This window comes from Temnothorax longispinosus, chromosome 10 (genome assembly GCF_030848805.1).
Source record: "Temnothorax longispinosus isolate EJ_2023e chromosome 10, Tlon_JGU_v1, whole genome shotgun sequence".
Classification (NCBI taxonomy): Eukaryota; Metazoa; Arthropoda; class Insecta; order Hymenoptera; family Formicidae; genus Temnothorax; species Temnothorax longispinosus.
In genome coordinates this window covers 17391025-17398085 of record NC_092367.1, presented here as the reverse complement: position 1 = coordinate 17398085, position 7061 = coordinate 17391025, and positions in this window count along the sequence as shown.

Here is a 7061-nt window from a genome sequence, read left to right as displayed (position 1 = left end):
GCGGGAGATAACGCGACCCCATTTCTCATGGATTCTTTCAATTCTTTGTCTTGGAAATTTCGTGATGATTGAGTACGTGTCACGTGTAAAAAAGAGCAGTAAAAAATATTTTAGGCTGTTCTGCACTAGTCGCGAATGTCGCGACCTTTATTTAACTGACGGATACTGATTGATGAATCCAGCATCTGTATTCCTCCTTGGCAGGAATCTCGAGAAAGATTATCCTTTTTAATTTTCGACGTTATGCATCAGAGAAACTTCTTCGTCCTGCCACGTCTAACAATCAGAGATATCGTCGGATGTACAAAAAGCGAACGCAATGAAATAACGGACAGCGAAGCGCGGCGTTGTCGTTATTGTCGCAAACGAACGAGAATGAAGCGAGGAGGGATCATCGATGACCATCGCGGCATTTCAATCTTCTCTTTTATCCGCGACGTTTTTCCCATTCGGCGGATTGCGCGCGTCGCGGATGGATTTCGTACGCGAGCGGAAAGCGGCTGCCCGGGCTGCCCCGTCGATGGAAGAGACGGGTCGGAAACGTCGGAGGATTTTGCGTCGAGGACGGAGGGGCAGGGCGGGAAGGGTGGCTTGATTGTGGCTCCCAGTCCCCGGCGAGTCCAAGAGAAATTGCGTTTCCTAGCCGCGTACATCTGGCGAACCCCGCGTCATTTCGTTTAAACAAACCGCGCGACCGTCCCGATCCTGTCCTCCATCAACCCTGTCCGCGTTGCACGGGCCCTTTGCGCGAAGACTCCCCATTTTGCGGGAACCTTAGCTGCGCCGTTCTGTGTGATGGACGCTTTGATTACAGTCCGGCAAATAATCCCGGCATACCATTTTCGGCGCATCCAAGGCGGAATTCAAAACGAGAGAGAGAGAGAGAGAGAGAGAACGCTGCGCGCCAAACGAACTCCAGACTAGAAGCCTTTAATCCTTTTTTGTGTAATTTATCTTTCACGAGGCGTTTTCTCCCCTGTGGTTGTACTTGATTAATACGCCTGGAGTAAAGCGAGATAATGTAAAAGAAGATATCTCGCGGGGTCTATCTCATAGATAGAATATACATTGATTATTTTACGCGAATGTAAAATAAATCACGGGAGATTGTGAACAACGTAACAGTGTAACGACAGATTTTTAAATTTAATTGAAGGATATTATATGAATTCCTTTTCCGTACTATAGTACTCGATATTTAGCTTCTCTCTGTATGTTACTATTAAAATTATTTTTGATAAGACATTTAATGGTGATTAATATCCTACAATAAGATTACATGCAAATATAATGTTATTATAAACATTCTTATATAATTTCTGATTATGTAATTATGAAATTTTGTATTTATAAATATAATTACCTACACAAAATCTTTTTAGCACGTATACTAGAATATGTTACTGAATATAAACGCAGCCAAAATTCCAAGATAAAAAAGTAGCCCAAATTTATTTTTTAATTTATATGTATGAATATAAAACATTCTTCTAAAAATATTATCGATTAAACCATGCCAGTTGTTTAAACATATGTTATCTCAAAGTTTGATTATAGAAAATAAACTTAATACAACGACACATTCAATATCGTTAAGTGTGCTACTTAATGCGCCTTCGATATCAAAGATTTCGACGTTTCCTCTTTTGCACAAGCGCGCGTTTTATCCGGGAGCAAGAAGGTCTCCTGCGCTGAAAGGGCTCTTTTAAATCGGACAACTTTAAATTGCGATTCCGAGTAGCTGCCGAGTAGCGTCGAAGAAATGCGCGTTTCTCAATAAGAGCATGATCGAGCAAGAAAGGAAAAAAATCGCACCGTGTAAAAGATGCATGAACTTACGAAGAAGCACTTTCATTTCAAATACAGACGATAAATATTTAAAATTAGATTTCCTTTGTACGAGAGTCGCGAAAAATCCTATAAGATACATTAAAATCAACATTTATAAAAGATATACTATCATTTTTTTAAATAAAATTTTTGAGACTATATCCAACTGATATGTTCTAATATTATATAACTCTCTAATTTATTTATTTAAGTCCTTTTTCCAATGTTAATCAAATCAGAGAGTAATATATTTTAATAAAAAATAAAATATATTTGGCGCCATATGTCGCTCTTGTGTAAAAGAACAAAATCCAAGATTTCATAAAAAATTATTATTCCCTAGAGTTTAAGAGCTTATTACTCTATACTTCCAGAGAATCGTCCGAACAAATTCCGAGAATGCTAAGTCACCTGGAAATTAGTGTCGCAGTGTCATTAGTGCCAAAAAAGGGCTCTGACAAAGACAAAACCCGGCAGCTCCATTGGCCGACCCCAATTCCCTAAAGTCGATCTACGGCGAAAGGATAAAATCGCATCCTTATCACTCGGAGGTCTGTAGTACGTATCCGATTAAGGGGGCTGACAAAGCTAATTTGAAGAAGCGCGCATTTGGGACCGGACGTGTTAGAGGAGGACCAATATGGGAGTTGATAAGAGAAAAGGGCGAGTTCTTAAAAGAAAGAAAATATGGACTCGCTTCTCAGCACAGCGGAAGTAAAAGACGTATTCTGAGGAAGACCGTAGGGAGGGCAGGAGGTATCGTTTGGGTCACACGACTGAGCCGGGAGATCGCTCTTCAGAAACGCTCTTCAGGATCTAACGCGATCCGAGAACTTCAGGAAAAATCGCACGGGCACGTAGGGGATGTTGAAGCAGAGGGAATCGGAATGACTAGACTCTGACGTGAGTTTTCAGGAGATTCGTGAGAAAAGATGTAAACCAGGACGCGCAATATTGTGCGCTTCAGTAATCCTCAACCGGTTAAAACGAATAATTAAAAACGTTCAATTAGCGAAAGATATCGCGTGAAATCTTAAATAGGGTAGCTCCTGGCGTTGTCTTATAGGTAACCGATTACTCGGAAGGATTTAATTACTACCGCGAACGTTAATTCGCTGGAGCTAATTATGATTTCAAAACAAATTAAAAAGAACCCCTGAATATTGATTTTATGAGGCAATTACAAACGGCACACAATGTTCCCAAACCGATTTCTCTTACGGAAGGAAAATAGGTCATTCTAAAAGAAAGTTCGCGATCATTTTCAGAGAGTTGCCGAGTTTTCGAATTTAAATTAAAGTTCCACGGCTTTCGATCAAAGTTGTGATCGTTTGATTAATAATGTTAGGCCAGCGTTGTCGCGACCTCTGCTTAACGCTATCGAGGGGAATAGTTCCCGAATTTTTTTTTCCTCCGCGAATAACGAACGTCATGCATTCTCATTGAATCGAGTAACTAATTGCATTCCAACCGGGGACGAAAAAGCCGGAAGGAGAGCTTTTTCCGGTATTAATTAACGCGAAGTTATTGGTTCCGCGTGTCAATTTGAGGGATATTCAGATTTTCCAGACTACATACGCTCCAATATTTAATGTCTTTTATACATAGTATTCCACGCTATCACGTCGACGCTGATATGGCAGATAGCCCAGCTGATCCGGAATCGAATTTGTCTTGCTATAAATATCATACGCCCATTATATATGATAATACATAATGAGCGTCTGATATTAACGCGTTTATATCTAATAACCGACGAATATAAATGTTGCTCGTAAAATAAAAATATTACTGGCAGCTCTTATCTCTCGTAATGTATCCTGAAAATCTTCAAAAATAGAAAAGAACATTCTTCTTTACAGCTATATTCACACTGAAAGTAGACGTTTAATGCCTTTATAATGGTGTTGAGTCAGCGCGAAATAACCGCACGGAATTTACGTGTCGATCTACCGTCTTTACATGGGATTTTCCGAACGGAAATTGGAAGCAGATTCTGAAATACGCAACCGCGATGGGAAAGGTCGAAATGACATTGCTCGGCGAACGAGAAACTCGAGGAAGCCGTTTCCTCCCTCCGAGTGTGCGGTGCAATCCGCGGTCGTCGATAAACGATGCCGCGAAATAATCGAAGAAACGTCATACACGTATCGAAAATATAAAAAGATCACGGTCGAGTACAAATTAAAATAGGAAATTGAAAATTTGTGGCGACAAATTGTCGACGGCGCGGCGACGACAAATCGAACTTTAAACTCGTCACGTATAGATGAAAAATAATTCGCCAATAATCTGGCAGAATTGAAGGTGTACGATTATTGAATCGAAAAAATTACCTTGTGCAACTTTATCGCAAAACATCATTTCTTAATTTTATTTACACGGCAAAGCTGATAAAATTGGTGTCGACTGATCATCAAGTCCGCTTTAATCACCGCGTCAAATTAACTGCGCCCGCAATTTCATTATGAGAGGATCTCTCCCGGAGTCCGATAAGACGGTAGACGACACTTTTTCTTGAAAGACGAACAGATAGGGCGCATCCATGGTAATCTCGTCGTTTAACCCGATTAACCCTCCGGTCGTCGATCTTGACCGGTCGAGACACAAGCTATATACGGGATCTCCGGACGGGCTAGACACCACGAAGAATCGTCCGCCACAATCGATCGTTCGGCTATCGGGCCGAATCGAGAGTTGGCAGAGATCACGAATAATAATGGTCGACGCCGGGATTCTTAAGACTAGTCGCGACGAATCGGTGGATTTCGAGGATGAAAAGGGTTCGAACGAGAATCGCCACGGATAATGGAGCTGTCGTGCATGCGAACGGATTAATTTTTCTACCCGCGAAAAGAGAATGAAGGGACATGAGACCATTTAAAGTTGAAGACTGAAGTGCAAATTTATTTTCTTTCTTTTGCATCTAGTAAAAGTAAGGTCCGCCGATATATTAATTCACGTGTCTCAAACGGATGTTGAAAATAGATTCGCGTCAGAATTACCTACATTCAACTCGATGCGCGATTAATGTTAGCATGTAATTTTCCGCAAACAGAATGGTGTGCGCCGAGTATTAGTAACTCGGAATTCAAGCGTCGAAGGCCAACAAACAAAAATCAACGCGTAAACGTATAGCTGCAAGTGAAATACATCGAATAGAAAAATGAACGCAGAATTCAATCGATTTCGAACTATTCTGAATAAAATTCATTTTTAAGTTATATTTTATGCACCGCGTGCATCTTTCCTTCGATCTTTTATGGTCTTAGGAGAAAAGATTCATGGATAAAATGAGAAAAAATCTCTTATCACGTGCTGTAAAATTCTCTTTGGTAGAGCACAGGTGTAATGAAAGAGAAGTCAAAATAAAATAAAATCCTAATTTTTAAAAATCAATCTTAAAAGTCAAGTTTAAATAATGCTGACGTTCGCGACAATGAGCTATCTCATAATCAACAATTAAGCTATATATCTGGATCAAAATATCGTTCGCTATATAATTGCATTTTATGCTTCAGGTTAACAAGATTTCTTTTTGCTGATTAAGGATTCTGCAATCAGATATGCAAGGGATCGGAGATATCGCTGAGACGATATCAAACCTCGTATCAAACGCGTAATATAATCAGGCGGCACGCGTGTTCCATATAAGTTTCCGGTAAATCCGAAACGAATCCCGAGGAATCTCGACTTTCTTCCCGTCTTTCCCGCGCGGCGCGGCAATATCCTTAGATAGTAACCTCATCCGCCTCTGGTCCGCCTTCGGAAATTATTCGATCTCGGTTGCTGCCTGCCGCCTGACGGAATAAATGCTTACCCTAACACTTTTGGCCTCTGTTTGCGCATCCCGCCGCACCCCCTTGCGATTCGTAAACGTTTCGTTTCGCCGAGTCGAAAACCGAGATGGGGCGCAGCAGGGGCGGCTCGTGGAATGCCCTCGTACGTGGCTTGCAAGGTAGATGGGTACGACGTTAACTCGCGGTGCACGGAATCGGGTTAATCGATTTCCGGATAACGTACGGACACGAGACACACGTGCGCCACGTACGCGTGCCTACAGGCGCCTACGAGGGAAGGAGGGAGAGGGGAAAAAAGGAAGAGAGAAAAAGAGAGGCTCGTTTGAACGTATCGGGACCGATACGAACTATCGCGTGCCGCGATAAAAAGAGTAACAAGACGAACGATGCTGCGATTACTTTTAGCTCTGTAAAAAGTAAAATTGCTCTGGAAAATGTATACGTTTATGTATATGTACGTCCAAAAGATTCAGCAAAAAAAAGCCAATCTCGTTGTAATTATCGATTATGGTTCTGCGTCCCTGATTCAAATAACGTGTTACCCCCTTTCGCTCTTCCCGTTTCTGATTATACGATTATAGCTTCATGACCGCGTTAATTCTCATTAAGTCGTAAATCGCCCAACCCGACTACCGGCGCGGCCAAGTAAGCTCATAATCGTCTCTCGCTTCTCTCGTGCCGCTCAAAGCCGAGCGTCAAACTTGAGTGTAAGTGGAGGACGAAACTCGTCTGACGTGGCCTGGAGCGATTCTGGGGTGGCGAGCGCACGACGACAGGCAGGTAGATAGGTAAAGAAGAAAGCGGCGGTTCCGGACAGTACGGAACAGTATTTAATGCGGTTGCCGTCCGTTTGCGGCCGTCGACAGCGCCGGGTAGGTCGGGGCTCTGGGACGCGGCTTTTATGCGATGTAATTCCGATGCAAATCTGTCTGTTGAACTTTTCACCCGCGTCGCGTCGCGCCGGCCTGCGGTCGTGCGCCACTACTCCGGTACTCCAGTACTCCGTATAATATGTGCCAAATATTATGCATCTTATCCCTCCGATCGCGAATTGTGCGTTTGAATGCTCGAATTCGCAGCTGCTTTATCTATTTGCGTTGCAATTTGCTAAATTGATCGAATCGAAACTGAATGAATCAAATTGTTAACTCTAACAATGACTCTAGTTAAGCCTTAAGGATAGAAATCAGTTATATTCTATTGTGCCTAGCGCTAATTTATAAGATTTTACCCACCCGCCTTTAATAATATTTTGACAATAACTACTATTATGTTTTACCCATTACCCATACAAATTAATAACTCATCTTATGTATTAACAGCCGCTTAGGCGATCGATGTATCTTATTACACTTCTTTTGTAAAGTAATAACTGAAGATTCTAAATAATAAAATATATATATTATTTTATATATTAAGATTACGTTGACT